Below are 26,182 nucleotides of genomic sequence, written 5' to 3' on the forward strand. Positions count from 1 at the left end.
TGCCTCTATAGGCAGTTTTCTTTATTGAAGTTCTTTCTCTTAAGAATATATTCTTTTCCTGTATGAAGTTTTAAGATTATTTGTCCACAAGTTGTCTTCGCTAATAAATATCCTGTCTAACCTTTAACATCTCTTTCATTTATAGATGGTATATTATACATAGAAATTATTCCTTCAAGGACTGATATAGACCGAATTGTGTCCCCCTCCCCCCAACCAAATTCATATGGGGATCATGACCTGAGCCAAAGGCAGATGCTTAACTAACTGAGCCACCCAGGCGCCCCAAACATTACTTAAGATTATTATTATAAAATACAATAAAGCCTTTTAGAAAAGTTTTGTGATTCTTGTACCTGGCTGTTGTCTTTGACTCCCTTTCTCGTGGCATCCTTCCTTTCCCTCCCCTTGACTGCAGGCTTGACTGGGTAAGAGGTTATCTTCCCACTCTTAGTAAAATACTTTGCTCTGCTCCCAGGCTCTGGCTACTATTATACAATTTTGTATCCTTCCTTCTTCTATTTGAGCATTTACTTTTTCTTAATTATATCTTTCTTCCGGGTAGTTTACCTTAAGGATAATATTGAAAAAGGAACAAGTGGTTTGCCAATGCCTTGGGCCCTACCCTCTGTCAATAAGTAAATCACCATCCTGGGTTTACCATTATGGTTAAATAAAATACTTGGAAGAAGAGAATGAATGTTTCCTTTTTTTTTTTTTTTTGAAAGGTTTTGCAAATAATTTTAATCTCATAATTTTGTATTTTATATTTAACAGGTTATCAATTGTTGCGTGATCTTGGGCAAGTGAATTAACCTTTATGAGCCCATCATCCCTCATTCCTAACAGGGAAAAATGATAACAGCTACTATATTACTTCACAGGATTGTCAGACTCAGATGGAATAATATAAATGGAACTTGTTCGAGTGTTGGTGGTTACATTGTTAGTTGGAAAATATCTGCCTGTTATTTAACCCAGCCAGATTGGCCACATAGTTGATACACTGCACCAAAGTAGAAGGCTAGGTTCATCTTTGCTGCCTGTTTGTATTTGGGGGTTATTTCTTGATCAATTTGTGCAAAACAAGTTTGGCTTATTTTAATAGTATGAACGAGGTGTAGGGACTAAATGACTATAGCACAAACCTGTGTGTCAGTGCTCTCATAATCTTTAAGGATACACTAGGAATTTGGACATCAAAAATTTTTGGCAAAATGCTTTTTAAAAAAAAGATTTTATTTATTTCAGATATAGAGAGTGTTTGAGAAAGAGTGCATGCATGAAAGAGGGGTAGAGGCAGAGGGAGAGAGAGAATCTCAAGCAGACTCCCTGCTGAGCACGGATCCCCGATCTAAGGACCCTGAGATCATGCCCTGAGTGGAAATCAGAAGTTGGATGCTTAACTGACTGATGCACCCAGGTGCCCCAACAATATGCTTTCTTTTCATGCCCTACAAGTGCTTTGCTTGAGAGAGAATGTGGGTTATTTTGTGGAGAGTAAAGCTGGACATTTTCCCTTTTTTTAAAAATAAGCAGTAAAACTTCAAGTGTGATAAAGAAGGACATGGAATACTTTTCCTACTTAAAATTTTAATTGAAGGCTTTAATTCTACACTCTCTCCATGGGTGTGTGCGTGTGTGTGTGTGTTGTGTAGGTGGGGCTAGGTACCAAAGTGAGCATGCGAAGAGTGAGAGGAAGAGAAAGAGAAGAATCAAAACATGTAAGGGAGACACTGGGATATTTATACTGTTTCAGATGTGAAATCAAGGCCCCCAGAAATTTTACTTTCTTTTTTTCCCTCAAACTCAATTCCTGATTTTTTTTCTAAGAAATTTATGGTAGTCTTAGACTGAAGTCATTTTGAAGTAACCCCCCTCATTTTAATAGAAATATATGGGCAAAACTTTTGTTGGCTGTTTCATCCTGTTTTTCATGGAAATCATTATAGTTGTTGCATGCCTAAATATTGGAACAAATATTTACTTGTATAAACAGAGATCTACATTGAACAGAATAAAGTTCGGGGGGGGGGGGGAAATGTGACACTGTTTTGGAAAAATGAAAAATATTAATAGAATATAAATACTTGAAGAGTGGCAATGATAGGAAACAAAAATTAGCTGTATTTGATGTATAATATACATCAAATTTGTGATTGTCTGCTTATGTTGAGACATTATGTTGCAAAACAACGAGTTCTGGTTGAGATGCCTGCGGCTTTTCCTTAACGTAAGCGATTTTCATATCGCCATATTTTTCTTACAAAAGAATAATATGAAAATCTCATTGGCCTCCTACCTAGGTTACTTGCCAGTTTTAATCTATAGCAATTTCTAGGCCTAAGTTTAACAAGAATCTTAAGTGTTAAAAATGTAAACCTTGGGGCGCCTGGGTGGCACAGCGGTTAAGCGTCTGCCTTCGGCTCAGGGCGTGATCCCGGCGTTAGGGGATTGAGCCCCACATCAGGCTCCTCTGCTATGAGCCTGCTTCTTCCTCTCCCACTCCCCCTGCTTGTGTTCCCTCTCTCGCTGGCTGTCTCTATCCTGTCGAATAAATAAATAAAATCTTAAAAAAAAAAAAGTAAACCTTTATTCCTATCCCTATCTGAACATGTGATTTGATCATATATTTATATACCTACATTTCTTAAACATTTATTGGACTTGGAGAGATGGGTACGAGGTGTTCTTAATCTAAACTTTGTTTTTTTGAGGCAGAGAGTATAAAATGGTTTGCTGGTTGTCAATGACAGTTTTTATAGTTCCCTGTATTGCAGACATTTCTTTCATTTATTGAGATAGGATTAACTTTGTTTCCTGTCTGGTATTAGACCCTGGGATAGATGAGAAACTTTGGGATATGTAATTTGAATAGGCAAATTATTCTCTAGTCTGAGCAGGCAAAAATCTTAGTTGCTTCTAATAAAATGATGGTGGTGTGGCAAACACAGAAGCAGTACTCTTATTATCTGTACCAAGTAATAGCAGTCACTTCACCTCCAGTTTAGGAAAGAGCGTGAAAAGAGAGTTAAAAAAAAAATGTTAAAAACATATTGTAATTAAAACAAACAAAACCAAAAACAGCATCTTTCCATATAACTACACCTCTGAAGTTTACACATGAACCTTATCATCAGTCTGGTACAGTATGGAGGGAGAAAAAGATAAATCCTCCATGATTTTAAAGTGCATTTGTTTCATTGGAGACTTTTAAGTTTTTCCTGAGTGAGAGAGAGAGGCGGAGAGCTCATCTTTCTTGATACAGTGTATCAAAACATAAAAATGTTTGATAAATGAATTTTTAACAGCGCTGGGCTGTGATTTTTCTTCATGCACATCTTAATGTCTGACTTTTGAAAGATCTTTAGACATAAGTAATATTAGGTAATAATTAACAATTAAAAAACATATTTTCAGAGTCCTCTACAAACGCCTTCATGGCGGATCGACTTCCACAGCGGTTTTTCACAGTGCCATATCTTCATCCTACTTAACCATCTGTAAAGACAGAGTATGGGGCAGATGGGACTGCAAACTGGAGTGAGAAAACACCGGTTCCACTTTGTGCTCTACAACTTGATAACCTGAGTGATGTTTGGCCTCTCGAAACTTCAGGAGGTTCATTTACAACACTGAATAATAACTATCACGTTATACAGTTCCAAGGATTGATTACCTGAGCTCACAAACGGAGTTCTCGATAGACCGTAAATGAGATGCAAACGTGAGCCACAACTCATAGTTCCAAGCAGCTGCATCCTTGCTGTAGCACTGAGGTCAGAAAAAAGTGGGGGAAAATGTTAACCAGGTGAGGTCACTCCCTTAGGCCAGGGCCCTAAAATTCTGCACCTGGAGGGCTGTGCTCGGCAATGCCTCGAGAACCTGACTTGGCACAATGGCGCTCTTAGGCTCTTTGCTCACCCGAGCCGCGGAATTTTTAGTAGCTGTCCTTCATAATAGGATCGTTTTCTCCCAGTTCTCCCCCAGAGACCTGGCCAAGCCTCTCCTCTCCTAACCTCGCCCAGAGAAACGTACCCGTATCCACTATTACTCCACGCTCCCCCTCACGCACCACTTGTGCGGAGGTGGGGATGGAGGCGTGGCTTGGCTTTTATAGGCCTTGCCAGCCAATGAACGTGCCGCCTTTCTTCCGGTCGGCGAGCCGGCCAATCCGAGCAAGTCGCTGTAATCTTCGGCTCTACTCGGCTCTTTTCGCTGATGCGGGAGCTTGGGGGCCGCCGCCGCTAGAGAGACGCTTTCCTTTTTTATTTTTTTTCCATGCGTTCACTTCCGGGTCCGGCGCCGATCCGGATGCCCGAGGCAGAAGGATGTTTGACCTCCGGATAAGCGAGGCGCCGCTGTGCATTCATTCCCGGCTGCATCGGTGGCGACAGCAGCGGCCCGGGCGGCGACTCTCCGGCCAGAGGCGGCGGTAGAAGGCACCGGCAGGAGTGCAGGGAGCGAGTCCGAGCCGAGCTGCGTTCCCTCCCTCGCTCGTTCCTTCCCCCCCTACCTCGCTCGCTCCCTCCCTGCGTGGCTTGCTTTCCTCCTCCGGTCGCCGGCGGGTGTGATGTGCCGCCGCCGCCGCCCCCGCCGCCGCTGACTGACGGAGCAGGGGGCGCCGCCCGCGCCCGGGACCGACCCAGCAGCTCGCGGCCGCGCCTCTGAGGTAAAGCCCCCCTCCGCGGTGGCGCGCGGCCGCCTGGCTCCGGCCCGGCGGCAGCCTCGGCTCGGCTCCCTCCTTCCCGGGTGGGGCTGGGTGGGCTGGGGTCCCGGGCTGGGAGGGCTAGGGTGCGGCGGGGGCGGCGCCGCAGGCGGGGGCCGCGGAAGAGGGGTGGGCGAGGACCCGGGAGAGCAGGCGGCGCGGAGGGAGGGAGAACGGGCGGGAGGGGCCGCGGCCGGGGGTGAGGGCGCCGAGGGCTGGGCGGCAGAGGAGGGGGCCGCGGGCGGCGGGCCGGGCGGGTACAGAAGTTGCCGAGCGGTGCGGCGCGAGTGGGGACGCGGGGGAGGTGGGCGAGCCGGGAGAAGGCGGGGGCTTCTGCGGGGAGGGGTTTTGAGGTCGGGAGCGCAGCCCCGGCGCTCTTGATTGTGTCCAGACAATTATCCTCGGAGTGGGGGTTTGGACAGGAGGGAGGGAGGCATCGGGCTGCTGGAAGGAGGTGTCAGGGGCCAGCCTTCATTTCAGGGGTAAACTTCCCGCTGGGGTGTCTGTTGGGGGTGGGGGGCAGGGATTTACCTATTTGATAGAGCTTTTGACTTAGCTCAAAACTTAACCAAGGCATTAGTCGGGGGTAACACAATTTCTGTGCTGGCTACTGTTAAGGTTCTGGTTTGTTTGTTTATCCCACATGCAGAGGAAGTGACACACCGAAGCGTCGGTGCTCTTGGTCCCTTGCTCCTACGTTTCTTTTCTTTGGGGTGGTGGTGGAGATGTGTGTGTGTGCTCGTAGGGTGGGGGTAGTTAGGCCTGTGTTAGGATCATTCCAGTTTTCCCAGGGAAGGAGGAAAAGTTAGTGGGTGGGAGAGAGAAAAAGAGAGAGAGAGAGAGAGAGAGAGAGAGAGAGAGAGTGTGTATGTATGTGTGTGTGTGTGTGTGTGTGTGTGATGGCTACTGTTGCTACACTGTGCGAATTAGTTGTAACTCTGTTGTAATGAGTACGGAGGCTGGCCAATAAGTGACCCCTTTTTAACCTTTTGTTTTAGAAGGTCGACTTTAATTGGAAAATGAAAAACCTTCTGATTTTTAATAAGTTAGGAAAATAAGTCAATATTTATTTCTTGTGCAGTTACTAGTGAATGACATTTGCTCACAGTAAAAGATGTTGAACTACATCTGAGTTGGAATACTTTTTAAAATTAAAAACATTTAATTTCTAAAGCTGTGGATGTATTTTTGAAGAACATTTGCTTTCCCTATAAATAAAAAGTGGAGGAAAATAGCACAAATTATAAGAATGAGTTAGGGTTAGAAAGATAGGAGGCCAGTTTAAGAAACCATTTTCCACCAAAAATCAGTTACAGTTGGTGACATTCTTAGTAACATTTTTCGGGGTAGGGTGGAGAGTTCTGCTTAGTGTTATTTCATAACTCTTTCCAAACTTTGGTTGTATTCTGAGCTAAGATAAAGTATATTTTGTATATATTAGCCCTTATCATTGCACATAAGGTGAAAATCGTATTTATTGGCATTGAAAGAAAGATATTATCAAATAAACTGCATGGCTTTGGTATAGATTCTCTGGAATGTACACACTTTGGCTTCCAGTGAGCTTGCATTTATGCATATGCATCTGGTATTAGTACTTCTCTTTAGAATGGGGACAGAAAGGTTAATTTTAATGTTGATATATATGAGACTTTTTGGGGAGAATCTTAGAAAATTATAATCTTCAGTGATGATTTACTGTGCTCAGTGACCTCTTCTGCCATTCATCCACTCAGAAATTAATGCGTTATGTAATTATTGACATTTTCATTGTTAGATTTACAAAGCGTTAACTCTTAACAAAATCTTCAACACATGGTATTCATTTATTCCTTCAAATACAAAGACTGGAATTAAAATCAAGGAATAGTTCTGTTCAACCCAGACCTTTACCATGTGCAAAGGACCTTTACTCTGTGGTGAGGATGGAAGAGAGGTTATAATATGAAGATGAGTCAGATCCAGTAGCAGTCTTCAAGGGAGAAGCAGACATGCACAGAAATAATGGCAACACAGGACACCTGTGGGATTTGTTAGAGGTGCATGGAAGCGTGGTGTGTGTGTGTGTGTGTGTGTGTGTGTGTGTGAGAGAGAGAGAGAGAGAGAGAGGTACTAATTTTTGACTGTGGAATTATGAATGACTTTAGAGCTGTTAACACTCCATTTGGGGATTCAGATATTTTAATGGGCAACATGGAGGCTTGGTGTGTGTGTGTGTCTGTATGTGTGTGTGTGGGGGGGGTAGTTTTCTAGGCGAAGAGAACAGCTGGGGCACAGGCATGTTGGTTGGGTACTACGGGGCTGTTGAGCTGCTGTGCCAGGTGGTCTTTGTGGGAGAGGAAGCTGTGAAAATAGGTGGAGATCTGGCCGTGGGAGTCAGAATGCCTTGTATTTAGAAATGAGTCAGTTTGAGGTATAAAGGTCCAAATGTCCAGATTTTATGCTTCTAGGAAGTAGTTAGGCAAATAAGGATAGTAAGTTCAAGGAAACAAACTATAACAGAATAATCAACTTATCATTTATGCTAATGGAGGAAAGCAGAGAAGTATATAATGTACAACACTCCATACCTGGCTTTGTCATATGTCTGTACTTGAATTTGAATATGGGTGTGTCTGGTAATCTGGTTATTGGTTGTATGTGAAATGAATTCAGGCTATAAAAATGAGCCTCCAGAAGAAATGGGAAGCTCTCTGTTTATTTCTCTGTCCCCTCTGTAATCCCCTCTATACTGGCAATAGGCTGGTTTTCTGGTGTAGTGTATTGATGCAGAGTTTTTCAGAAGGGAACAAGTGGTTAAGTTTCAGAGGGTTTCCCAAAAGGATATTTCAAACTAAATTGAGGGAATGCTGTAATATTAAACAACAAAACGAAGCACAGTTCATTGGATAGTTATATTATTGTTAATATATTTGAAGCTGAGATTCACAATGGTTAAAGTGAAATGTAAGGAATCTACAGACAGGGAGAATTGACCATAACAGTGGGATGATAAAATGGGAAATGTTCACTGTTCTGGATAATATGTGTAAGGTTTTTAGTTATCTTAAATAGTAAATGACCCTAAAATAATTTAACCCCAAACTTTATCTCAATCAAAGAATGCTTAGAAAAATACCACACTCACAATGACAGTGTTTAAGTCTATGTAGACTCACCTTTTGGGGAAGATTGTTTGATGGATTTTACTAACTATTCCCCTCTAGGTGTCCGAGAAGTATATATATATCGTAACTGAATTTGTGAACCTGAATATAACTAAATTATCATGAACCTCCCATTTAAAACACTAATACCTGTTAAAATTTATTAAGTGCCTACTTTGTAGAGGGCCCATAGATGATACTGTCAAGACAACTCTTTTTGTTAAATGATGTATAACCCTTGCTTTTGACAGTAGGAAACAGTTATCCAGAGTTTAAGCAACCTTTTTAGGATATAACAGAGTGCTTATTTAAATCATTTTTTTCCTGACTTCAGAGTCTTAAACCACCGATGATCTGTTTTTTCCCTAGTCTTCCATCCTCTTCCTTTTTCATGTTTTCTCGAGAGGTTGGCACTTAGTGGTATTGATTGGTGTTGTTAGTGTATGTTTGGGTGTTGGTTCTTCAAGATGGTACTTTTTTGGAAATGGCAGTTTTGTGGGGCATCTGTAGTTCTTTAATTGTAGAGATTCCTTAGGAATGGACAGTCTGGTTCTAGTGACTAAAGCTACCTCAGGGTATCCTTTTGTGATGATCTATAGGTCAGAACTATATTTAGGATTCTTAATGTGTAAAAATCAAGTGTGTATTATCCATGAATGTGAAGTGATTTGGGAGACGCTCTGCATTATTCAGAAAATAAGGAAAGAGAGAGAGATATAAGGACAGATAAGTTTTACAGACACATTAGAGGCTGCTGTTAGTCATGTTTTTTTCTAGCTCCCTTCTGAAAGCTGGGATTTAGAAACCGTAAATGTTTCCTAAACCATAGGGTTTCCTCCTATTATGGGACCTTGGGAAGGTGTGTAGTGATTTGTTCTTAAACTATAGTAAGTGATTAGTTATATTCTCTCCTCCCACTCCCTGCCCATCATCTTTGTTATGAGAAATAATTCTTAAGAATGATCTTGAAGTGTTTATGTATTTGGTAGAGAGGACACACACTTTGGTCATTTTCTTGACTAATGATAGATCACAGAGTTATAAGTTAATTTAATGAAAGTCTATAGTTGAGTTATATCCACATATGCCTAAATCACATCTACATTTTTTATAGCTTTCACTGGAAGTAAGTAAAATCTCATGATACTCTTTTTCTTAAGATACTTATGAGTTGTTAGAAGGTTGACTGGTGGGTAGAATAAGCAAAGACTCTTGGGAACAGCCTATTTCAGGAGACTCTGTTTTAACTCACCTGTTCAACCCACTTAAAAGATTGATACTCTTCATCCATTTACTGCTTGATGCCCATGCTATATTAAAAGGCAGTAGACTACTCTCCAGTTCATTTTTGAATTTTTAATCCCACTAGTTGTTTTATACTTACAAAGAATTATTGGTAACAACAAATTGTTGATGACACTTGTACTTGATGTTGTAATTACACCATTTAATGAAACATTATTTAGTGAAATATGGAGGCAACAAGTCATTTGTATAAGAACTTCTGGCTCCTTTGAAAACAGGTGAGTAGCTAAAATAATTATAGTTAAAATAGGTGTGGGTGAGATAACTTTAAACAGTGAGGGGAACCCTCATTAGGCCCTAAAAATCTAAAAAGAATCTGCAGTAAGATTGCTTTTAAGTTTTGCAGGATATCTATCCATGTTTAAACTCACAGGAGGCCTGGTTTTTGCAAGACAGAATAGAACTGTGATCTGTAGACCCATAATTGAAGAAAAGGCCTTGGCCTTGCATTGAAAGATTGTCTTGGGAGTGTACATTTTTTATGTTTTCATTGCAATAAAATGTTCAAGATATGTAGATTTTTCTATGATTCCCATTTCATGTTTTTTAAAATTTTTTTTAAAGATTTTAAAATTTATTTGAGAGTGAGGGAGAGCAAGAGAGAGCGCATGAGTGTGGGGGGGCTGCAGAGAGAGAAAGAGAATCTCAAGCAGACTCAGTGCTGAGTGCAGAGGCCTATGTGGGGCTCGATCTCACAGCCCTGAGATCATGAGCTGAGCTGAAACCAGGAGTCAGAGGCTTAACTGACGGAGCCACCCAGGCACCCCATGATGCCCCTTTTAAACTAACTTAGGAACTCTTGGTTGATAATATATTAAAGAGAGTATCTGCTTCTAAAATATCATCTGTTTTATACCCTGTCTTAGAGATTGATTTAATAGCATTCTCTTATAAAAAAGAAATAAATTCTGGTATTTCTGACTGTATTCATTCATACCTGAGGGTGAATTGTTTAATTATCTAGTCAGGTGATCAACCTAGGGTTTTCACATATTTCTCTCTAAGGTCCTTGATCTGATTTTGTATTCTGCCTTTCAGCTTTTATACAGAGAGGAGCCTTTCTAGAATCCCAGCATCTCCTCAGCCTCAGTAGGGACTGCTGAAGTGAATTGGGAAAGGAAATTGTCCCTTGGAAAAGGAAATGCCATACCCTTAGTGTGTACCAGGAGCTTTTGAGCTTGGTGCAAAGCATGCTGGTCTAGCAGCTCTTACAGGAGCTGCCCTCCTGTCTTGCCTAGCACAGCTCAAGTGAAAACGAAAACTGTTAGGTTATAGGAAAGGAGCTGCAGGTTGGGGAAAGAAATATAGATAGGTTATGCTATATTATCTTGGTGTCGCTGCATTTTAATGCCTGAAATGCAGTAGTTTCTGGTATGGAACACTGAAGTATTGAGGTAGGACTAGTTTTTCAGAGCTTTGGTCTGCCTCTCTGTGATTTTTTTTGGCTCTGCTCTCCTCTTTGTGTTGGATTCATCTACAGGCTGGTAGCAAGATCACATCTAGACATGCACTGGCCAGGAAATGTTTTGCACAAGCTTACCAGCATACTTTTCCTTTCATGTTTTATTGACCAGAATTAGGTCATGTGTATTTCCTAACCAGTCACGACAAGGGGAGTAGGGTTATCATGGTTGATTTCTGTTAATCAGGATATATCCCCTGCCGTTGGGGATGGGGTCACATTTTCCTGAGTTACATTGTGGAGGGAGGATATTTTAAAAAATTGTGGGAAGGAAGAATATGGGGGAAATGGATGTTAGAGGGGCAATCAATAGTGACCACTGCATCTGCTTGTTTTGAGAATGAAAATAAATAATGCATATAAATGCACTTTGAACTTTAAAGGGTTGTACAGATGTAACGGATGAAAGATTGGAAAGCTGCTTCTATGTTGCTATCTTAAATATGCTCCGGTATGAATATTTTAGGAGCTTAAAACAGTGTCAGTTTTTTTATTGACTGACTTTGCATCAATAAAATCAGTTACTCAAATTGTAAGATTATATCTTTTTTCCATGAATCTCATAAAGCTGTTATAACTTTCAATCAAAAATCTGTACCTGTAGGGGCGCCTGGGTGGCGCAGTCGTTAAGCGTCTGCCTTCGGCTCAGGTTCGAGCCCCACATTGGGTTTCTCCACTAGGAGCCTGCTTCTTCTTCTCCCACTCCCCCTGCTTGTGCTCCCTCTCTCTCGCTGGCTGTCTCTGTCAAATAAATAAATAAAATCTTAAAAAAAAAAAATCTGTACCTGTAAACTTACTTAAATTTTTTAGAGTTGCTGACCTCCCTCCTTTCCATAAATTGCCCACGCCTTTGATCTCGTCAGATTTCTTTTTTTCTTCACATTTAGAGGACAGTAAGCGAGTTGAGGAAATGGGAATTTGTCAGTCAGAGGAAAGGTTTATTTTGAGTCACAGAATCCTAGTGAGATAGGAGGAAAGAACAGTTTTTACGTATCTTGAGGGAAGCAAAAAAATTGGTGGGGGATTGGGGAGATTAGGGGAGAATCACAGAATTTTGCAATTGAAGTGAAATGAATCACGGGAAGGTTGAGTGAAATGCTCACGTCACGCACCTGGTGGGTAGACTCTCCTATCCTAATTGCTAGTATGGTGTTCTTTCTGACCTAAGAGGTGGGAAGCCATGAAAAGATTTGTCTGCTTTGCAGTTTTGCTTGGGACCGGGGGTAGTTCTGTAAAGCAGTCAGCCAACTGCTGTTAGAACAGATATATATTTCCAGGTTTGGGAAAATTTTAGCTAGAGACTGGGTCTTTTTTTTCTTTTTCTTTGTAAGTAAAGCAAACAAACTGACAGATTTTTTAATCTTTCCTCAAGCACAGCAACACACACACAGACACACACACACACACACACACACACACGCACACAGAGAAGTAACCTCAAACCTGGCCTGCTTAAATGAAAATGCAGAAGCAGAATGAGTGCTTGGAACAATTTACGTATGTTCAAATTCAAGAAAAGTTATCTTAGATTTCTGTGCCTGTAGTATATGTAAAAGAATGCATGTGTGTGTGTATTGTACATATATATTGAGATACATGCATATATATGTGTGTATATATATATATGCACACACACACATAGACACACACACAGGATTTCAGTTGTTGTAATTCTTCTCATTCTAATTGTGGCACTTGTAAATATACAGAGCAAATCCGTCCATCCTCTGCAAGGGTATTTATGTTAATGACAGTTATTTATAAATAGTGAGATTTGGGGTGATTTTTATTTTTACACTTTTTATACTTCTCTATATTGTTTGGATTTTCCGCTGTAATTAATCATTATTATTTACCATCAGGAGAAATAGTAAGGTTTTTTTTTTAGGGAGGAAGAAAAAAATAGAATCCTGGGGTAGGATGTTTTTTACCAACTTATATTTTAACATACTTCTGGTTTTGTTTGTATATTACCTTGAATAAAGTATGCCTGGAATGCAGGGCTTCTTGTAATTGTCTTTACTTTTAGAATTGTACTTTTTAAAATTATTTACCCTAAAATTTTAAGTTGAAATTGGCCATATGATACCTTTTGATACAAGTGTACTGTGTAGAAGTAATGGATGTCTGAATATTTTGTAGTTATTAATTGTGTCACTTATTTTTAAAACTTGTTTGTTTTTGATTTCAGGTGGTACACTTGGCAGTGTATTAGAGGATGCTGTATTAGAGTCAAAGTTATAGTCAGAGTTTCCTTTGGTAAAAAGGGAAGTGAAAAGATTTTTTTTTCCCTTACAGCCAGTCTGTGTCATGTTTATTTTCTGTTTTTGTGAAATACTTATTTTATTTTCTAGCAATGAATACTTTCAAATGGCAGGCAAATATAGTAGGTAATGTCATAGGTAGAGAATAAAGAACATACCTGGTATTTCTCTAGTTTTATGGTGTGCGAATATATGGCTACAAGGCCTTCTAATAAAATCCTGATTTGAAGTGCAAACATAACCTAGTCTTGTTCTGGAGGTGAAACTAGTACATGTCATTGTTCGTGACATTTTTAGAAACTGGTGTTTGTAGGTGCATATTTTTATAAGACATTATTTTATATTCTTTTATTCTAGAGATCTGAAAACAGTGTGAATCAAAAAAAGTATACATCTTAAAGATGTGGAATCTTGTGATGTCAGTTTTCATTTAAAAATGGTAGATTATTTACTGAGTTCTTTTTTCTGTCATATGAATGTCTGGGTATATTGTGGCTCATATTCTTTTATACATTCGAGGTTCTGAAAATATTTGTAGTTAATGAAATATCAAAATGTAATCAACTCTTTAAAATCACTCCTTTGAGTATTTTCTGATAATCTGTTAAATGTGGGTAACTGAGTATGTATCATATGTATGTTCATTGTATGTTCTGCTGATACATATTTTAGTTACCAACTACTGATGAAGTTTTTTATGAAGACCAATTGAAAAATAAAATCCTGAGGATTGGAAATGAGAATGTGAGATAAGTCAAAATGTCTTTTACTGTAGGCACTTGTTTAAAATATTCCAATTCAAAATTAGTAAATTTTTTTCTCTGACGGAGTAAGTGAGAACAAAAAGGGGTAGTTTAAAGATAATCCCTACAGTCCTTGCTGTAGGGCTAGGAGTACTGCTACTGACTAGACATAAGAGAAAAGTGTTTGTGGAGAAGGCTGTGTGTACCATTGGTTCTTAGCCCTGACTTCACGTTAACACTTTTAGGGGGCCTTAAAAAACATGACGGATAATGGGATTCTACCCCTGCTAACTGATATTTGGATTTGGGGGTGGGGCTGGGGCACTGATGTATTTTAGGGTTTCTATAGGTGATCCCGGTGTGTTGCAGGGTTGAAAATGACTGATTTCTCCTTCTCTTTTTACACATCTCTTAGCTCTTAACTTTCAAGTTCTCTTTTTAATTGGGGTAGGGGTATAAAAGTGAGACAAGAAATGCATAGGAAACATTTGCAAGAGGATCAGGTTAGTGAAGTGACTTCTCTCCCTGGTTTTGTACCCAGAATCCTTAGTGATGCCACTATATTCATTGCTTATTAGCAGTTTTTGCTACATACAGTGCCAAAATTGGAGGATTTTTAACGTTTGGAATATTTGTTAAAGGGAAATTTATCAAGAATAAATTAAAGCATCATCACAGATGCCCCTGAAAATCTTAAGAAACATAAGTGATACAAACAGTTGTATCTTTAAAGTTCTTTAAACTATAAGAAGGCAAGAATTGTTGCTAATCAAAAGTTTATTAGTCATAGCATATATTTATCATATTTATAATATCATTGAGTTGTATTTTTCCTGGAACATAAGGTTGAAAGAGGCCTTAATAGTTTAGTTTAACTGCATGTGTACTGCTTTATTCTCTTTTATACCACTGTTGATGAGGAATATCTCTGTTTTCCCCTAAGTGGAAATAGTTTACTTCGGTTATAGTACATTGTATATATAGTATGTTGTCCATATCCTATGTAGTCATTGTATACATGTAAATGCACTATGATAATAGGGTTTTGTGGTCACTGTATCTTGTTATTTATGACAAATCAGGATCATGTTTTGTGCCATATTTGGTGTAGTTTCCTAGGTCACAAACACCCTTACCAGTTATAGTCTTTTGTGATACAATGAGAACAAGCCATTTTATGATGAATTCAGTATGTTAGATTCCACTCAAGGAACATTGTTTGCGTGGTGGCAAAATTGGGTTTGGCAGTTCCTCTGTCATTTTCAAGGGTTAGACTTTCGTAAACTGCCCTAGAAGGACAGTTTGTGGTAAAGAAATTTAAGAGTGGAGACAGTGTAGAGGGCATGTTCTGTGTGAACCTGGAGAGGACTTTTAGAATTCTTTTCCATTCACCAAAATTCCACAAGAAAATCAGCATGTGATAACAAGGCTCCCAGTAATACTTTACACACACAGTTAGTGATTGAGTGATGGCTTCTGTTCTATAGGACCATAATTCCTTATCAACAATTTTAACATCCAGAATGCTCTGAAAACCAAAAATATTTTCTTGTATGTTTGGCATGAATTGGTTTTTTTCATAAAACTTTTGTTGAACTGTCATGTCTTTATTTCATGGATTTGTTGGTTTCACTGTAGAAATAGTAAATGTTTGATTGTAATGTACTGTTCCAGACTTCTCTGTGTCATCCCAGCCTTTTTATAAAATACGTGGTGCACACACACTGTATCACCTGTCAAAAGTCCCCTATAATTCAGGATTCCAAAACATGCTTGGCTGCAAGAACTTTGGAAAAGGGGCTGTGGAAACTGCCTTAATTTGCTTCTACTTCTTGTTTCTTCATAGAAACTACTCAGCATCTTATTCTTCTGAAATGGAGTTTCATTAAGATGCTGGTAAATTTCTAGGGCTTTTTTTCTCTTGTAAATACATACATACCAAGAGGCACTTTATTTTAATCTGTGTTTGCTTAACAGTTGTTGAAAGCTTTTCTGTTTTTTTGGCACTGAGTTATTAACCCCGGTCCTGTGGGCCCCAGTGTGGTCCCAGGAGCATTGTGTAATTAGGATGCCCGGGATGGAAAATGTTTCGGGTAACTGGCATAGCTGAGTATTCATCACACACTCTGTTCAGTCCTTGGGGTTATATAATTTTACCTCCGCACATGGTAACTTCATGCCAAAACACCTGCAAGCAGTCCTCTTTTTACGTATCTTGGCTTCCTTTTTCATAACAGAAAGAAGCAGGGGTGTGGTTGTAATGCCTCTGTTTTAGTTTCCTTAAACTTCCTTAATTTGTTTTTAAGACCTCACTGCAAAAATCTATATACTTAATTCTGGCTTTTTTCCCCTGACCATCTTTCCTGTTTTGTTTTTTCCTCCCTCTCCTTTTCTTTATTACTCCACCCTCCCCTCCTTTAAAATAATATTTCCCAACAAGAGAAGTCCATGATTGTGGTATTCTGAATCAGAAAAAAATGCCACCTGCGGGTGGAAAAGTGACAAATAAATCTGCATATTCTGGTATTTCCCTGAAGAGGACCTTACTATAAGGGAGTGATTATTGTACTTGCTTGGTTGTGTTCTGTGTACCTGGTCTTTGCTTTCTTTCCCTCCCTAAACCCTGAGGGGTGATGGGGTGCTGAGCACTGTGCTGTATGCTTTTTCAGTTGTGGTTTTGAATTCACCAAGATAGTAGGCATTTTACTGCGTAGTTACTAATGGAAGATTTAGAGCTTAAATAGGTTATGTGCACTTGTGTGTGCTCTGAGAGTACTGTAATTCTCTTGTACATGTCATACTTTATATTATTGTTTGTTTAAGCTGTGTGATGTCAGGGATTGTGATTGTCTTGTGTGCCATTTCATTTCCTGTGTTTGGCACATGATAGGCCTCTCATGATTACTTGTTTGTTGACTGAATGGATTAATCATTTCATCTTTTTTATTAGGGAGAATTAACATGGAAGAGCCTTGATTAAATGCCTCCTGAGGCACCGAGCTCACTCCAAACCAATTTAGTGTGGATCATCATAGTTGTATGAGAGATCTCAAACAAATAAATTGGCCCTACTTTAAATACGCTCATACACACAAGCATCTGACATAGTTACTCAGGCTTGAAAGTAGAGAAATACTTTATAGAATGATTTTCTTTGTTTAAATGGCAGAAGTTGAAATTAAATGCATTTATGGGCTAGCCAGAAAATTTAAAGGAAGTATTAAATTTTTTGGACATTTCACTTAATTATGATTTTGTCGCAAGGTATTTTTTTATATTAGATTAAGATTTTTTTCTTTTTCGTGTTTTTAATTTTTTGCACACTAAAGTTCATTCGCCCTACTATCAGTGCACAAAACAATTCCATTAGCTCCAGATATTTCTCTCCTGCTGCACCTTTGTAGTCAACCGCTTCTCCCATTCCCAGCCCCTAGCAACGCCTGATCTGTTCTCAGTTTCTGTAATTTTGCCTTTTTCAGAGTAGCATATCAGCGGCACCATGTGGTATGCAGCCTTTTGAAGCTAGCTCCTTCCCTTTGCATAGGGTATTTGCGATTTATCCATGGTGAAGCATGTGTCAGTCATTTCTTTTTGCTGCTGAGCAGTATTGCATTATATGGATGTACCTCAGCATGCTTATCTATTCACCATTTGAAGCATTTGCTTCCATTTTTTGGCAATTAGGGATAAAGCTGCCCCGAACATTTGTGTGCAGTTTTTTTTTTTTTTTCCTTTTTGGTGAATTGAAGTTTTCATTTCACTTGATAAGTTCCTAGGATTAGAATTGTTGGTCATACAGGAATCCATCAAAATTCTAGAGGAGAACATAGGCAGCAACCTCTACGACATCGGCCAAAGCAACCTTTTTCATGATACATCCCCAAAGGCAAGAGAAACAAAAGATAAAATGAATTTATGGGACTTCATCAAGATTAAAAGTTTCTGCACAGCCAAGGGAACAGTCAGAAAAACTAAGAGGCAGCCCACGGAATGGGAGAAGATATTTGCAAATGACACTACAGATAAAGGACTGGTATCCAAGATCTACAAAGAACTTCTCAAACTCAATACACGAGAAACAAATAAACAAATCAAAAAATGGGCAGAAGAAATGAACAGACACTTTTCCAATGAAGACATACAAATGGCTAACAGACACATGAAAAAATGTTCAAAATCATTAGCCATCAAGGAAATTCAAATCAAAACCACACTGAGATACCACCTTACGCCAGTTAGAATGGCAAAAATAGACAAGGCAAGAAACAACAATTGTTGGAGAGGATGTGGAGAAAGGGGATCCCTCCTACATTGTTGGTGGGAATGCAAGTTGGTACAGCCACTCTGGAAAACAGTGTGGAGGTCCCTTAAAAAGTTAAAAATTGAGCTACCCTATGATCCAGCCATTGCACTACTGGGTGTTTACCCCAAAGATACAGACGTAGCGAAGAGAAGGGCCATATGCACCCCAATGTTCATAGCAGCAATGTCCACAATAGCTAAATCGTGGAAGGAGCCGAGATGCCCTTCAACAGATGACTGGATTAAGAAGTTGTGGTCCATATATACAATGGAATATTACTCAGCTATCAGAAAGAACGAGTTCTCAACATTTGCTACAACATGGACGGCACTGGAGGAGATAATGCTAAGTGAAATAAGTCAAGCAGAGAAAGACAACTATCATATGATTTCTCTCATCTATGGAACATAAGAACTAGAATGATCAGTAGGGGAAGAAAGGGATAAAGAAAGGGGGGGTAATCAGAAGGGGGAATGAAACATGAGAGACTATGGACTATGAGAAACAAACTGAGGGCTACAGAGGGGAGGGGGGTGGGGGAATGGGATAGGCTGGTGATGGGTAGTAAGGAGGGCACATATTGCATGGTGCACTGGGTGTTATACACAACTAATGAATCATCGAGCCTTACATCGAAAACCGGGGATGTACTGTATGGTGACTAACATAATATAATAAAAAATCATTATAAAAAAAAAAAAGAATTGTTGGTCATAAGATAAGTGTATGTTTAACTTTCTGAGAAATTGCCATTCTTTTCCTAAGCTGCTGTATACTGTTTTGCATTCCCACCAGCGATGTCGAGGAGTTCTAGTAATAAGCAGTTCCTGAAATTTAAATTTGCTATATTGAATTACTTTTTAATAATTAGTTTGTTAATTTGGTTGCGCACCAAAATGTCATGACAATAATATTCGTTCTGAACATGACATTTTCATTGCTGTAGACCTATGGGATAGATAGTGATTTAGGGGAACTTCAGTTTTTAGGGAATGCAGTCTTCATGATGTTTTGGAGCTTTTCTTTCTGGCTCAGGTGAGCCAGCCCTGATCTCTGTAAAAAAAAAAAAAAAAACTAGGCCTTCAGGCTCCTGGGTGGTGTAGTCCGTTAAGCTTCTGACTCTTGGTTTTGGTTCAGGTCCTGCTCTCAGGGTTGTGAGATTGATCCCCACATCAGTTGGGTTCTGCACTCAGCGTGGAGTCTGCTTAAGACTCTCTCTCCTTTTCTCTCTGCTCCTCCACCATACTCTCTTTCTCAAATAAATAAATCTTAAAGAAAAAAAAAAAAAGAGAAGAAAAGAAAAATTAGGCCTTAACCCTGGTGCCCATATTGGGACTTAAACTATCTTTCAGTTCTGTGTCTCTGTCTTCTGGCTACACTTATTTGGAGAAGGATTCTCGTGGTTTGGTCTGGGCAGAAAAATACTTCGTCTGGGGAAGTGGTAGTTTAAGCTTTTCTATCACTTGTTGCATGTTACATTCGAGAATCTTGTAGAAGTCAACTTGGTTATTCATGATTTATTGTCACTTACAATATTAAGTTCTTTCTATGATAAGAATTGACAATATTAGCTTCCTAAGTAAAGTTCTCAAATGTCGATACTCTTTTCCTTTCAAAGGTTTATTTATTTATTTGGTAGAGAGAGAGAGCGCGCGCACGCTCACGAGCGGGGAAAGGAGTAGAGGGAGAAGCAGGCTCCCCGCAGAGCAAGTAGCCCGGTTCGGGACTCCATCCCAAGACTCTGGAATTATGACCTGAGCTGAAGGCAGACGTTTAACCAACTGAGCCACCCAGGCATCCCTCAAATGTCGATTCTCTTGAGTGAACCTTATAGTTTTGTGACCTTTGCCTACATTTGACGGTTATTTGTAAATATGTATTTTTACAAATTTAGGGAATTAGCACTGTAGTTAAGAAGAATTTCATTATGAGAATTGTGTATGAAGCAGCTACTGACTTTTTTGAAGTACTTCCTCATTTACCTGGCCTTATCAGTCCGCGACCTGTTAGATAAATTAGAAGATTGAATTTATACTAAAATATTTTATTTTAGCATTTTTTTTAAATGATCAACTTTATGAGGTAGTACTCTTCTCAGTGTTTTCTAAACATATTCAGATCTTGCTTAGCCAGGGCTCTCATTCTGCACATCAGTTATAAAGTGTGCTGTGATGCATAGATTGTCTGAATTTATCGAGGTATATAAAGTTGTCTTTGTTCTCTGTCGTATTTTTACTGGTCACTTCAATTGTTCCTTCTGTGTTTGATTTTCTAATAATAAACTCACTAGAATCATTTTAAGATTAAAGTAAAATATAGTTTAGGGGCTTTTTTTGTTTAATGAGCAAAATAGGCATTTTGTGACCTCTTTTAGTACATTTTTTTTCCTTCCGGTTCATAGCTACGTTTTGGAGATTTGAAACTACAGTATAAATGACCTTTGATTCGTGAGGTGTTATTCCACTTGTAGTATCTCTTAGAGCTGTAAATTGCCTGCCTGTCCATACCTTTTTCTTTCCTTTTTTCCTTGAAAAAGACATGATCTTATAAATTAACATTCCTAAACTTCTGAGAGGTAGTTTGTATGTTCACTCATTCATTCATTCACTCATTTATTCAGCAAACTTTTAATAAACGTCTGCTATGTATTACGTATTATAATAGATAATGGGGAGATAGAGTTCAGTAAAATGTCCCTGCCCTTCAGGACATCAGATAAAATAAATGGGCTATCCTAAGGTTGAAAAGTAAAAACGCTGCACCTTGTTTTTCCTGTAAATTGCTTGTAAAATGTAGAGGTTTTATCAGGTTCACTTTAATTTTTTTTCTTCCATCAGGAAGCTCAGAGATTTTTTTTTTGTTTTTTTTTTTTGTGAAGTTAGCAGTAAGTGTGATACTTGCCTACTTCTGTTAGTTCATTAGGAGTTGCATAATGATGATCTTTGAATTCTGTCATTTCTTACTTACTAGATGGGAATATATTTAGAGAGAAAATTCCCCTCATCAATTGGGGTTGATCCTCATTATTGACAGATTCTATATTTGCAGATTTCTCTGCTTGCTGAAATTTATTTGTAACCCCCAAATCAACGTTCTTGGTGCTTTCTCAGGCATTCATGATATGCACATGTGCAGAGAGGCAAAAAAATGTGAAATACCCGATATGCATGTTCCCACCCAAAGCTGAACAAGGTGATGCTCTGCCTTCTTGTTTTGCTTTTTGGGGCCTATTTAATTCTTTTTTGGGGTGATTTTGCTGTTTAAAATGACCCCCGAATGTAGTACGGAAGTGCTGTGTAGTGTTCCTGAACTTTTTAAAAAAGCCTGTGTGATATGCTTTATTGAGAAAATGTTGTGTTATATGGACTTAGTTCAGGCATGAGTTTTAGTGCCGTTGGCTGTGAGTTCAATATTAATGACTCAATAATACATATTAAATAAGGCATCTTTAAACAGGAATATCTGTGAACAAGGTTGTATATTAATCATTTGATGAAAATGTTGTGACCAGAGGCTTGCAGGAACTGAACCCTTTATCTTCCCTAGGAGCATTGGTCCATTGTTCCTGTTTCAGAGTTTACTGCAACTTTATAGAACATAACTCCTGGAAGCCAACTGTTTTTAGTTTTGTGCTGGTACAGAGGATATCCTTTTTAATCAATATAAAAAATATACTATAGCGCCATGGGAGTCATGAAGGAGATAGGCTTGAAAGGGCATGGTGAGACCTGTTCTGGGACAAGTTCATTGCTATATCCCCAGACCCTTGGACTGTGCTTGCCTTGGTACAGTAAGTATTTGTTGAATGCAACTGAGTGCACCAAAACAGAACATGGCTTTCCTTGACAGCTTGGAGTTTAAATTTAATACTGTTTCTGTGACTGGGATTTGCAGCCATGTTTGTATTTTTATAGTGAGATGACCTGCTCTTAGAGATTGATATTGTGAATTTTTCATTAATAGAAATTTGCTGTGACCTCTGCTTGATTTTTCATTCCCATCATGCTTAAAGGGGCAGGAGATTGAGGGGGATGTATGCTTCTCTGGCTGCACATATAATAAATGTTTAGGGGGCTGGGCATTTTCAAATTAAACATTCCTTCCCGTTGCAACCATTGAGACTCCTTAGCTGTGTTAAGGGGTATTACCAATGAGAGTATAAATTCACCTGTGAAAATGAAAAGAGGAGGCACAAAAGATACTTTGAAGACCTATGATATAGTTGTATCCTAGTTACTAGAAAAGAGTCAGATCTGGATAGTTAGAAAATTTATTTAATTAGATATTCAGTAGTGTTTATGTATGTTAAGAAAATTTCTCTTTAAAAATGTAATAATCAGTTATAACTGATTATAATTTAGCATGTTTTGATACTCCTATGCAGTTTTGTATTTATTACATCTTTCAAGCTTAGAAATACTTTTTGACCATAACTCATAGAAATCTGTTTATCACAACCTATAAAAATTTATTTTACATTGTGGCCCATGGATACATATATATTGATATAAAGAACAAAAACAAAATCTTATTGAATAAAACTGTTCTTTATGACATAGGTGTATTCCATTTTCTTTTCTATATAATACTATTTCATTTAATAAGTGGTCCTTGAGACCTCTTACATTAGGTTAACAACCCACTAATTTAGGGTCATGATCCACACTTTGGAGAACCCTGCTCTAATAGAACTGGTGGCAATTTTTAAAGACTAGAGTTTCCTGGATCTTGATAGGAATATAACAGGGGGCATCACTGAAGTCAGGTTTCAAAGATGTAACGTGTTGTTGACGATGGTTACTAAATGTTTCTGAAACAAAATACGTTTCTGTAGTATGTAATTAGAGAAATCAATCTCCATTTTTGACATTACAGTTAATGATTTAGCTTTTAAAAATAAGTGTTTAGTCTTTTCTTAGACAACCACAGTTGAGCTCATGCCAGAAACCAGTAACTGGGACGCTTGCTGCTAATAGAAGCATGTGATGTACCGGCTAGCCATCACATCACAAATATCCTTACTCATTCAAATTTCGGAGAAGCCTGGAGACATGTATTGTAATGTAATTTTTAGAGACTGAATAAGGCATTTGAAACACTGAATGGGTCATTTCATATACTAAATATGGCCTTTTTCATTTGAGTTATAAAGCAGTGAGAAATCAATGCCGTGACATGTAACATGTGAAAAACAAGTAATTTTAAAATTTCCATTAATTCTAATTTTGTATTTGCAGAAAACATTGACTAACATGTTGAACATGAAAAGATAACCATAGAAAATTTTCATGCTTAATATTATAGTTACATGAAACAGTTCTGTATGTATTACAGCAATATTTTAGAAGCTAGATGGAGTATTAATAAGCATTTTAAAAAATTTAGCACTGCTCATTAATATTTGAAAGCTTTCGCTAACTCTGGGTGGTTTTTTATGAGGTAGAACATACTATACTGATATGTTCTCAGAGTACTTTATTTTACGTTGCGATCTAAAGACGGTCTGTTGGCTCTGTAATGTATTAAATTATTGGCCCATGAAGATTAGAGAATCTCATTTTCTATTTTATGTTTTGAAGATTCATCATTGATCATCAAATTAGAGATATGCAGTGGCCTACATTTCTGTTCATCAAATCCGATTATGTCTAATGTTTTCTGTATTTAGCAGCTCTTTTTAAAATCTGTATTAGTGGGTGTTACTACATCAAAATTGTATTTGTTTATGAAAGCAAAACAATTGATTATTTGTATTTGTTTAACAATTCTTGAGGATGATTTAAAAATACATCCCTTTAATAAATTCTGTCTTTTAAATGCAGGTATATAAGTCAGTATGCTGAGAATAGTGATAGAATCAAACACAATTTGTAAATATTTTGTTACAGTTTATGCACATTCATGTAGTTTTATGCACATTAACTATAAATCCATGTCCATTCTTTTGGTTCTAGACAGTTTAGAGTTTTAGTTAAAAGGGTAATATCTGTTAAATAAAAGTTAAAATATCCTTAAGCCATGATTTATAGATCATTATTTAATTTGCGTTATCAGGTGTATGCTAGGCCTATTTGTATGATACTTGGTTCTCCCTGTAGCTTTTATTTCTCTGGATGCCTGATTTTTGTTTTCAAGCTGTGTTTTTTCCATTCTCTTGCTTGTAGCTTTGAATTTAAAACTTCTGAGAGAAATTTTCTCTTACTACTATTGACTCCATCTATAGGTACAATACAGTACTAGGATTATTTGTGGGCTCTTAGCAACATGGGTAAGTTTAATGGACATTCTGAATCTTGTATCTGCTTGTATTTCTGTTTTTGCTTGACTATTAGAAATCAGAAAAATAAATTTGTTAAGTATGGATACTGAACTCCATGGTATCCATTTTGTATTTAGTATTACACAGTTACATTTCTTTTTTTTTTTTTTTTTAAGATTTTATTTATTTATTTGACAGAGATAGAGACAGCCAGCGAGAGAGGGAACACAAGCAGGGGGAGTGGGAGAGGAAGAAGCAGGCTCATAGCAGAGGAGCCCGATGTGGGACTTGATCCCATAACACCAGGATCACGCCCTGAGCCGAAGGCAGACGCTTAAATGCTGTGCCACCCAGGCGTCCCCACAGTTACATTTCTAACATGACCTAGCTTCTTGCCTGATTTCCTTACTTGAAATTTTTCTCAGTTGTTTTGTGGTGTGTATATTGTAAACTGCCCTAAATACTTTTCTCTAACAAGGTTGGCTTTTAAATAAAGTACAGATGTTATTTAGTTTTTAGGATAGATTGTTGCTAAAAATGTATCTATAATTTAGTGAGAAAATGATACACTTTTCAGTGGTTCTTAACTTTTTTAGGGTCATATAATCTTTTTACAGTCTGTTGAAAGTGGCGGATTCTGTCTTAAGAAAATGCACAGGAGGTCCATGGATTTCAGGATAAGAATTCCACAGCTGTTTCCAGTATTAGTGGACTCTATTTTCATTTGAAGTAAAGTAAACCAAACCAAAACAAAACCTGTGATTTGTAAAGGCACATACTACTTTACTTTTCAATAACTTGAAATATTCTTATTGGGTTTTGATGGTGTTTTTTAGTAATTTTAGCATGAAGGCTACTTATTTATTCATAGTAGAATTAACATTTTTATTAAATTAATGACTGCTAGAATATTAAAATAATAGAGAAAGATGTAAAGCTAATAGTGTCTCGCCTCATATCTCTAGTATTTGATTTTTTTTCCCTTGAGGAAGAATTAAAAGCCTGTCATTAGGTCATAAAAGGAGAAAAAAGATTGCTTTGTAAAGGATTGTTTAATTAGGATCATAGATAAAAGAAAATTTGGTATTTAAAGGATGGGTCATTTTGATATTTTTCACGAAGGAATACTGGGAAACTGAAAAGCACGTTTTAGTAAGTTTTCACAGACTTTATTATTTAAGTATATAGATTATAAACTTTCCCATGTCTGCTTCTAGAGTCCTTTCTCCCAAACTCCTTATGTAAACTATCTCAGAATCTGAGGATGTTTAAAAGAACTTTTAATTATTTCAGGTTTAAATGCTTTAGGTAGTTACTTCTGTAATTTAAAATAATATGCATATACTATTCTCTTTGATTCTATGCCAAACTATTTTATTTTAAGAAGCCTCCATGCCCAGCGTGGAGCTCCACGCAAGGCTTGAACTCACTACCCTGAGATCGAGACCTGAGCTAGATCAAGAGTCAGATGCTCAACCGACTGAACTACCCAGGTGCCCCTTATGTCAAATTAAAATTTTTTTTCTATTTTTAATTTTATTTTTTTCCAGCTTTACTGAGGCATAATTGATAAAATTGTATGTAAAGTGTACATATGATGTTTTGTGCACATTGTAAAGTGATTATCACAATCAAGTTAATTAACAAATCCATTACACAGTTACCTTTCTTTTGTGTGTGTGTTTAGTGAGGACAGTTATCTACTCCCAGCAAATTTTAAATATATAATACAGCATTATTAAAATACAATACAATGTAGTCACCCTGCTGTATGTTAGATCCTCAGAACTTACCGATCTTATAGCTGAACATTTGCCCTGTGACCTACATCTCTCCATTTCTTCTAGCCCTTGGCATCTGCTGTTCTCTATTTCTATGAGTTTGACCTTTTTTTTTTTTTCAGATTCTACAAATTAGGATTCCCTGTAGTGTTTTCTGGTATATTTCACTTAGCATAATGTCCTCAAGGTTCATCTATGGTGTCTCAGTGGC

General features: G+C 38.1%; 1 protein-coding gene and 1 long non-coding RNA gene across 12 annotated transcripts in view; one reads left to right on the forward strand and one right to left on the reverse strand.

Moving 5' to 3' along the window:
• Positions 1-4,317, reverse strand: part of LOC113261653 (uncharacterized) — a 44,301-nt gene extending 39,984 nt beyond the window's left edge. For all 3 annotated transcript variants that reach the window (XR_006410485.3, XR_008957643.1, XR_008957644.1), the window contains exons 1-2: positions 4,039-4,317; positions 3,680-3,774 (exon numbers count right to left, since the gene is read on the reverse strand). This is a non-coding gene — a long non-coding RNA (uncharacterized LOC113261653). The remainder of the gene's footprint in view (positions 1-3,679; positions 3,775-4,038) is intronic.
• Positions 4,318-4,503: 186 nt separating this feature from the next.
• The window catches only part of CSNK1G3 (casein kinase 1 gamma 3), a 108,586-nt gene continuing 86,907 nt past the window's right edge, over positions 4,504-26,182 (forward strand). For all 9 annotated transcript variants that reach the window (XM_026507844.4, XM_026507846.4, XM_044387354.3 and 6 more), the window contains exon 1: positions 4,504-4,672. The gene's annotated coding sequence lies outside the window, so the exon portion shown is untranslated. The remainder of the gene's footprint in view (positions 4,673-26,182) is intronic.

This window comes from Ursus arctos, unplaced genomic scaffold (genome assembly GCF_023065955.2).
Source record: "Ursus arctos isolate Adak ecotype North America unplaced genomic scaffold, UrsArc2.0 scaffold_5, whole genome shotgun sequence".
NCBI classification, from domain to species: Eukaryota; Metazoa; Chordata; class Mammalia; order Carnivora; family Ursidae; genus Ursus; species Ursus arctos.